Below are 9,145 nucleotides of genomic sequence, written 5' to 3' on the forward strand. Positions count from 1 at the left end.
CTTCTTTTAGAAGGCAGTTTCTGCGTAAAACATGACCAATCCAATTAGCCTTCCGTTTTCTTATTTCGTGTAGGATATTCCTCTGCTCACTGACTCTAATTAACACTTCTTCATTTCTCACATAATCGGTCCAACTGATCTTCTCCATCCTTCTCCAACACCACATTTCGAAACTTTCCAGATGTTTCTGATCTACTGCCCTAAGTGTCCATGTTTCAGCCCCATACAGAGCTATGCTCCAAATGTCGCATTTCACTAGTTGGAAAATTCATGAGTAGCTGCACAACTGGCGGCTTATCAAGAAAGGCTCAGCTGCATGAAGTTAGTTAGTTATAATAAGAATTACAGATTTGTACCAGCAAGAAATTAATATAAATAGCGTAGTCAGTATATCAACTGGCTACCGGCAGGGCGACCTAGGGGTCGGTGTTCGAGTCCCGGTATGGTGAAGAATTTTCTCTTCTCCACGTCGTCCAGACCGACTCTGGGGTCCGCTCAACCTCCTATCCAATGGGTAGGGCGGGCTCTTTCCCCGGGGGCAAAGCGGCCGGGCCGTGAAGCTAGCCTCTCACCTACAGCTAGTGCCGAGATCAAGAAAATATGGATCTATTCTACACTACCCCATACACCTTCATGGCGTAGTGCTTAATTAGTTAAGTACAGGGACAACTTTTAGTTTAAGTCGCAACTTAGAACACGAAATATCCAGACACTGTGACGAAAACTGTCATTAGTGCTATAATTCCTAAAGTTTTAATTACATTGTTACCAGACAAGTTTACATTAATTACAATTATTGCTCAGGATATAAACAAAAGAGCAGCATACATCAACCGCCAAAGGACCAACAGAAAAAGGTCTGTAAAACTTGCCGCTCCAAGCTTGGGACGTCTGTGCTGTGGCCCCGGCACTCCGAAGGTACATCTGTTAGCACTTCTGTGGATCTGAAGATGGCTACGTGTACGTTCTGATAAATGTCTGACGAGCAGTGCAAAATGATTAACATACTAACGTAAAAAGAAGTACAAGTAAATAAAAAGGTGTGATTTTGCTTTAGAAGTGGCTGATACAAATACAGCATTTTTGCTTTCCCTCCACACAACAACTGTTGAACATAGGCGACTGTTACATTGTTGAACTGAAACGTGCCAACAGATGTCGTGTAGATGGACTCTTGTGCGTTATCCCAATTTTACCGCCCATTAAAAATCTCTTAATTTTCAGTCTTTTATTTGTCCCTTTTGGAGGAGACAAGGAATGCATATACTCGTAGGATATTGGTTGGAAAGTCAGAATGAAAGAGACCACTTTGAAGACCAAGGCTTAGGTGGGTGGACAATATTAAAATGGATCTTCGGGGGATATGATGGGGTGGTATGGATTTGATTCGATCTAGCTCAGGACATGGCCAGTGGAGGGCTCTTGTGAACACGGTAATGAACCTTCGGGTTCCATAAAATGCTGCGAAATTCTTGAGTAGCTGCAGAATTGGCGGCTCCTCAAGAAGGGCTCAGCCCCGGAAGTAAGTAAGTGTTTGTCCCTTTTGTTTTATCGCGACTTCCGTTATGCTCAAGAATTTTCTGCATTTGTCTTTCAAATTTCTGTTTCTTTCTTGAATGTTGCTCATCGGTGGTTACATAACGCCCGCAAACAATTCCCTCTGAAACTTGAAATCGATTTCATTCTGGCTGTTGCTTTGCAAGCGCTGCTGTATCTACGGCCCGCATTCTCTCTCTCTTTCGGTCTTCTGGCTATGAGTCCTCAACTGCATGACTGCTGACGATAAGAACGCCATTTGATTTCTTCAGTGTCGCGTTATCTTCAGAGTGGAACGTTTTTGCAACAACGGCAATATTTTTCACTTCTTTTGTTTCTTTCGTGCAAATAAGGTTTCTTGCTTCGTTTCTTTATTCTAAAGACATAAAAATATAAGGCAAATCTGTCCCTACGCGCCACGCCATCAAGTTGTATAGGGGGAGTGAAGATATAGCTCCACCATTTTTGACCTCATACTTGACAGACGTGACTGGTCAGCTTCACGCCACTGTCACTTTACCCCCGGAGAAAGTGCCCTCGGAAACCACTGGATACGAGGCTTGGTGGACCCTAGAGGCGGTCTGGACGCTGTGGGGAAGAGAGAAGTCGGTTACCTCTGTCGGGATTCCAACCACGGACTCCCAGCCCGTAGCCCTTCGCTATGCCGACTGAGCTACCCGGCTATTCTAAAGAAATAAATTTTCTATTAGAAAACGAAAAAAATGACCAGCGGCAGGAAGTCAATACAGAAGACCCAAGCACTGCACTAGACTTTCTCAATAACTGTGTTGGTGTGTTTCCTTGTTCCACGGTTACCGGGAAGATCATACGCCTAAGAGTTCAGTTCTATTTATAAACCGGTAACATAACGGGATATGACTCGATACATCCAATTTCCTATACAAACCTGCACAGCTTTTTGGCCTTGATGCCTGTTTATTGCAAACATAAATCCAATATAGTGGAGCTAAATGCACTAGACACAATATTTATCAGAGTTAGACATTAGTTATCATTTTGCTTTGAGGAGCTATTTAAAGGAAATAGAGGCTCCGGTCTAGAAAAACGAAATTAACTGCCATGGGGATTAATTGAGCTGACCACTCGGCACCCTCTATCCGCTAAAGGTGGTACTAACTTCGCCGACAAGCGGCGGTCGCTCGGTCGGTATAGTTCGCTTGCGGACTCAAGCCACGGAATTTACTTCCTTTAGCATATCTCAAGCATACCGAAAAATATTTCAAGTCGAACTTATACACACAAATGAGCAGTAGCAATAAATACATACAGAACCTGGACTAATACTAAGGAAGCCGGCATTTTCCCAGAGCGTGTTTGTTAGTTCCAAATGGCTGTGTGCCATAACAAGAAGTCTATAAACCGCGCACGAATATACGGAGTTCCCACATTCGTTCAACTTTGAATTCTGAAAGCTTCTTGTTGCTACACATGTAATCGTTGCATCTATTAAAATATTAAGTATGCTTACAACTTCCGATATAATGTTCATGCTACTCCCTACTACATCTATCGCACATAACACCAATGATTCACGCAGCCACCATGTTTTCAGCTGTAGGCTCATACACAATACTTAAACGCAAAAGTTGTAAGTATATTTATGACCTATCTCCATAGCAGTTTTCACCTGCCTAACCCCAGTGGCTCATTAGTAATCCCCATCGAACTGAAATAGAGATACGAACCGTATGTAGCCGCCATGTTGTTGCCTTATATTCTGCAAAATATATATCAACAAAAATTGAATATTTTTCAAAGCTGTAACCATATCATTTCAGGGTCCTATAGGTGCAATTATCGTGTGGAAGCTGGTTATAAAACCGCCACCTTAGTTAGCCCTGCGAATCGTACGTAGGAGGCGACGAAAACAGAACACTGCGCCTGAGGGTATAACCGGGCCACCTTGTCACTGGGGGACATGAATACAGGGACCTAGTCCTCTACGTTGGGCCTTTGACGTAAGGCTGACGACCTTGCTCTGTAAAAAAATATATTGTTGCGACATTCAAAGAAATGAAAACCGGATGAAATGTGACAGAAATTTCTAAGAAGTGTATGGCTCCAAAAGGGTTGCTTTGTCAGATGATGATGATGATGATAGGTGGCGCTAGTGCCGCCCCCACCTCGCAAGCTCGCACTGTAGTAATTCTAGGCTGTATATCACAACCTTGAAAGGCATAAGCCCACATCGAATTTCATCAAAATCCTTCAATCAGTTCTCGAGGTGAAAGGTGTGGGCATGATCATCTTTTATATTTCCTGTGAAGACCAAATAACAAGGATTTTCGCGCTGGATATTACTGGCCGAATTAGCTTTACAATAGCTATATGGGATATATTCTGTGAGGTATGATTCAAATTATAAATTTCTCAGATATGCTTTGCCCTTTATAGGGGTTGGCAGCCGGGCTAGCGTAGTCGGTACAGCGACTGGCTAGGGGCTGGACGACCAATGGGTCGGAGTTCGAGTCCCGAGAAAGTCAAGAATTTTCTCTTATCCACGTCGTCCAGACCGGCTCTGGGGCCACCCAACCTCCTATCCAATGGGTACCGGGGGTAAAGTGGCCGGGGCGTGAAGCTGCCCATTCACCTCCAGTTAATGCCGAGGTCAAGAAAATGTGGATCTATACATCCACTCCTCCATACACCTTCATGGCGCAGTGTTTAATTTGTTAAGCACAAGGACAACTTTACCTTCATAATGGTTAAATGACACACTTCACGGCAGCTACTGCTATTTTCAGGGGAACAATTTTGGGAAATATCGATAAATTTAAGTTTGAGCTTCATTTAATTTATGGGCTATATTGGTCAAATACGAAGATATATTTATCGGCTCGATAAATTTTAGTGTAGATCCCAATATCAAATTTTGTTGAAATCCGTTCACTGGTTTTCGAGATGAATCGTTCTAGCAAGCACAGACACTGTGTCACTACTTCGCGTTCATTTCAACCTCGTTCTGTAATACATAATAACCGACGTGTTGTGAAAACTTTGTTTGCATACTAATTTAATGGCACTTTGTAAATTACTGCCGTTATAATGCACCTAATTATTCATTCAATGACGATAATATTGAATGTAAAAGGATAAGCAGGTAAGATGCCGTGGTCTGTTTTAACGTAATAATCCGGCACTGCTTGGTGAGATTAAAGAAAATAAAAGAAATCTGTCACTAACTGGATTTGAACTGAAGGCCTTTGAAATATGGTGAAGTAATATTAAACGTTATATAATGAAATTAACTGTGACGTCCTCATTCTTACAATAAATGACATTTTGAGGATTTCATTCTGTAAATGTATTTTGAAAAAAATCGGTTACGAAAAAAATATATTTTATTCTGCAGCTTTAGGAAACTGAGTGCTGGCATAAATGTCCAACCCTTTTATTGGCGCATTTTGCTGCAGAAACATTCCTTGCGTCGTTCTAGATAATATGTATCAACCTGCTACTTCCATTCTAAAATACAGATATACACAAAAGATGCTACTGATATTAATATCAATAATAAATCTGACTTACCACATGAAGCCTTTAATTTCGTGTTTCCTCCGGAAAGTAAGAAGCAGATCTCAATTTACAGCCCCGTTTCACTGCGCATGAACACAACAACGAGAATGTCTGTTACACCACGCGCCTTGAATCCGAACAAACACACAAACGAGCACACATGCTATAGCGCTCTACTCACACCAACCTGCGCGCCGTCTGGCAGGAGACTAACACGACTCGGCAGCGAGCGGAGAGTTTTCCCACTTCGCCGTCCGTAGGTTTGCATTGACTTAAAAGCGCTGCTATTCGTGAGCTCTTGGGGCGGCGAAAATAAAACTATGACTTAAGGTTCTCACGGCGGTGAGTATCAAGAATACGGTTTTCTAGACGTTTCTTAGGAAAACGCTACGTTCGTCTTTAGAGTAGAAGAACCCCTGAAAATGAACACAGCACATTCGCCGGAAACTTAGGTAAACATCTACCAAACTAGGGGGGCACGCGGTAGCGTAGTTGCTTCAGGCACTATGCTACAAGCCGGAAGGTCGCGGGTTCAAGTTCCGATGAGGTCATTGAATTTTTTCAATTGATCTAATACTTCCGGCCGCACTATGGCTCTGGAGTCGACTAAGCCTCTAACAGAAATGAGTACCAGGAATTAAATAAATAATTTTGTTGGGGAGTAAAGCGCGGCCGGCGCGTAAGGCTGAGAACCTTACCGCCATATTTAAGCCGATTGTCTAGATAATGTGGGACCCTCAACGCCTCACAACCCTATGGGCCTTCACGGCCTGTTTTAGGGATAGCTTTACTTTACTTACTACCAAACTACACGGCTTCACATAACATAACGTTCTTTGAACGTATCAGTGGTATGGAAATGAAGAAATAAAGTTTATTTGAGAAAGCAACAGACGTTTGTTTCACTCAGGAAGTTAACGCTTTAAAGAGTGAGTTTCTTTGCAAATAGCACACAGGAATGCAGTTCGCACGTCACAGGAAACGCCGGTTGATGCTGTTACGAGCAGGTTGCTTGTATTCTTCACCTGCTCGATTCGAAGCTTGTGCAGGGTAACGGCTATATTGACTGAGATTTCCGGCGGTTTTCACAAGTCCATCCAGGCAAATGCCAGCATACCAGAGCCGCTTCCTTCCAAATCCTTTCCAATTCATTATATTATCCGGTGCTATAGATCCTGAGGTACGAACTGTGTCTCTAAACAAAACGTAAACGAAAAGAAAACAAATGACGTGGCAGATTAACGTAATCATCTTCAGTTTAGCAGTGTAGGCCTGCTGTACCTGTGACGCGTCCTTTCGAAATTGGTCGTTCTCTCTCTTTCAAGATTATCCAATTAGCTTGTGGCTGAAGTTCACACAGTTGTGTACTCTTCCAAGAAGAAACTGCTATGCTGTATGTTCATCTCACAAATATTTTACAATCCTAGTTTATCATATTTTATTTCTTTCACTTACTTTTTATCAAGTCTGGTGTGTCCTACGCTCTTCTCAGACGCCGTATTTCATGTAGATGCTTCTGGTTCTTCTTGTTTTCTTCTCAGTATCCAGTGTTCGCTAACATGTAGCAATGTTGAGACCCATCCTTATGCAGGCCCATAGACGGCTATAATGCTTTCTATTGTCTCTGTCATGTCACGCATATTGTCAGAGTTAGTTGTAGTTACGAACAGGATTAGAAGGTGGTAACAATGGGAACTATGAAGAATGCCGTCTTCTGGGATGTAACGCCGTGTAGGTATTTTGGAAATAGACGTTTCGGAGGAACTTATCGCCTCCATCTTCACGGTATAAAAATCCGCGTTCGAGGAACCAACGTTAGCATATTGGCTGATGATGAAGGCGATACATTCCTCCGAAACGTCGGTTTACACAATATCTACATGGCGCCCCATCCTAGAAGACGACACTCTTCATAGTCACTGCCGTGAAAACCTCAAATCTTGCAATGGAATCATGTTTCAGTCGGTATTACACTGTCTGTCCTCACGGAAAATAGTAGTAGCACCGCTTACTAGACGTTATTTTTATCCGTTTTAGTATTTTAATCAATATAACGACTGGCTACGGGCTGAACGACCCGAGGAGTCGGAATTCGAGTCCCTAAAAAGTCAAGAATTTTCTCGCCTCCACGTCGTCCAGACTGGTTCTGAGGCTCACCCAGCCCCCCATCCAATGGGTGCAGGGGGCTCTTTCCCAGAAGTTAAAGCGGCCGGGGCGTGAAGCTGACCATTCACTTTTTACTAGTGCCGAGGTCAAGAAAATGTGCCTCTAAACATCCACTCCCCCATACGCCTTCATGTGTAGTTCTTAATTAGTCAAGCACAGGGACAACTTTACGTTACCCTTTAGTACGTATCATAATGCATTCCTGCATATGGCTCTCTTGTCAGTTGCATTAGTTGTTTGCAACGAAGTTCTTCAACAAATTTCCTTTGAAATTTCAATAGTCTTTATGCTACTAATTTTCTAAAATATCAGTATGGTTTGCTTTCGTACTTTCTCATACAATAGTCATATTAGAGTTTAATAGAAATATATAAATTCATTCTCTTTTCTCTACACCTATATTTTCCAACCCCCTCGTTGGGGGTTGTCTCCACCTTATCGTGGTGAGGGGGTTTGAGTATGCCAAGGACCCTGAGAGCTATACCAGCGGTAGCGTAGCTACTGGCAGGGCCTCCCTTGCTGGAAAGGTCAAAGGGTAGGCATCAGACGAAGAGAGACACCAAAAACTGATGCCGGAAGCAGCGTCATCAGCAGCGACTTGAAGCACAGAGCAAATGATGCTCGAGATGGTTCAAGTTCGTATAGCAACAGGCGTGACCAGAGTGGTTTGAACGGCTGCTGTACTGCGATGTGGAAAGCAAATGGAAAAACTACCACATTATCACTTTTCCTGGATAGTCTCTTTCCAAAAACAGAAGATCGCATTAAGTGGAGGAACTGTTTTGGAAGAGACTGTGGACCTGTCGTCTGACAGATTACTGATGGATGGATGGATATTTTCCAAATATGATATCCCACAGGAAATGAGTTTCACATTTAATAATTCTGAGCTGCATTTACAGAAGTTTCTCACGAGACGCTCCGACTCATGACCAAAGAAACGTGATCCCATCATGCCTCCGAATAAAAATAATTATTCACGAGTTTCTAGAATATCTCCGATTTATATTCTGTCAGTATTTTCAGGCCAGTATGTGACTGCAAACAAATCATGCGAGGAAAGAAATATTCTTTCGCAACCTTGGATCAAATGACCACAAACTTTCTTTTTAAATCCTCCTCTAGTGTTGCTCCACTTCGCGTACAGCTGTAAAGCATTCTTTCGAAACCTTCACGGGCAGCACTGGTCATGAATTAGGAGAACAATGAGAGATTTTAAGCAAAAAAATTTGCCTTATTAATCTAAACAAATGCCCGACTGGTCAAACTCAGCGTAATGCAAAATTCTCCAGGAAACACCCAAAAGACGTGAAGATGAATTGCGCCGCGTGAGCCACAGGAACAAATTAATATATCGTTATATATTTCCCAGTGTTCAGTGCACGTTGTGAATTTATTGTGTTACATTGTATTTATTCATACCTGGGCCAATGAATGACATGACTTCGAATTCTTATCTTGTTTCGACTACTACTGACAAATTGGTTAAGTGCTATTTTTTTTAACATGGAATTGCTCCATAAAATTAAGAAACCAGTAGCTGGTTACCAAACCATTCAGACATTCAGTTATCCTGTTAGTCAGACAGTCCAACTACTCAGTCATTAGATCGGTTAGTCATCAACTGTCCATTCAGCCAGTCAGTAAGTCGCAAATTCAGTTCTTTTTAGATTCATTTGCGGGACGCAGTAACCTAAAATGACTAGGTCTGCAGTTAGGCCGTAATTTAATAATCTCTGGTTTTTCTGCATGGGACGTAGAAATGCTCAACTTGGGCGGAAGAAGGGAGCATTGATGCCAAATATTAATTTTGAGTCGAAATGTCGAAAATGCGGTAGTGGAACAATGTTCGAAAATAAAACAGAGAACTGGCAACGTGCCTGAACAACACATAACTGTCGGCCAA

At 42.4% G+C, this 9,145-nt stretch overlaps 1 protein-coding gene across 3 annotated transcripts in view; it reads right to left on the reverse strand.

Moving 5' to 3' along the window:
- LOC111862957 overlaps window positions 1–5,264 on the reverse strand; it is a 292,851-nt gene extending 287,587 nt beyond the window's left edge. For all 3 annotated transcript variants that reach the window (XM_023848845.2, XM_033750869.1, XM_033750873.1), the window contains exon 1: window positions 5,086–5,264. The gene's annotated coding sequence lies outside the window, so the exon portion shown is untranslated. The remainder of the gene's footprint in view (window positions 1–5,085) is intronic.
- Window positions 5,265–9,145: the final 3,881 nt, after the last annotated feature.

The sequence above is a fragment of the Cryptotermes secundus genome, unplaced genomic scaffold (assembly GCF_002891405.2).
Source record: "Cryptotermes secundus unplaced genomic scaffold, Csec_1.0 scaffold856, whole genome shotgun sequence".
Taxonomy (NCBI): Eukaryota; Metazoa; Arthropoda; class Insecta; order Blattodea; family Kalotermitidae; genus Cryptotermes; species Cryptotermes secundus.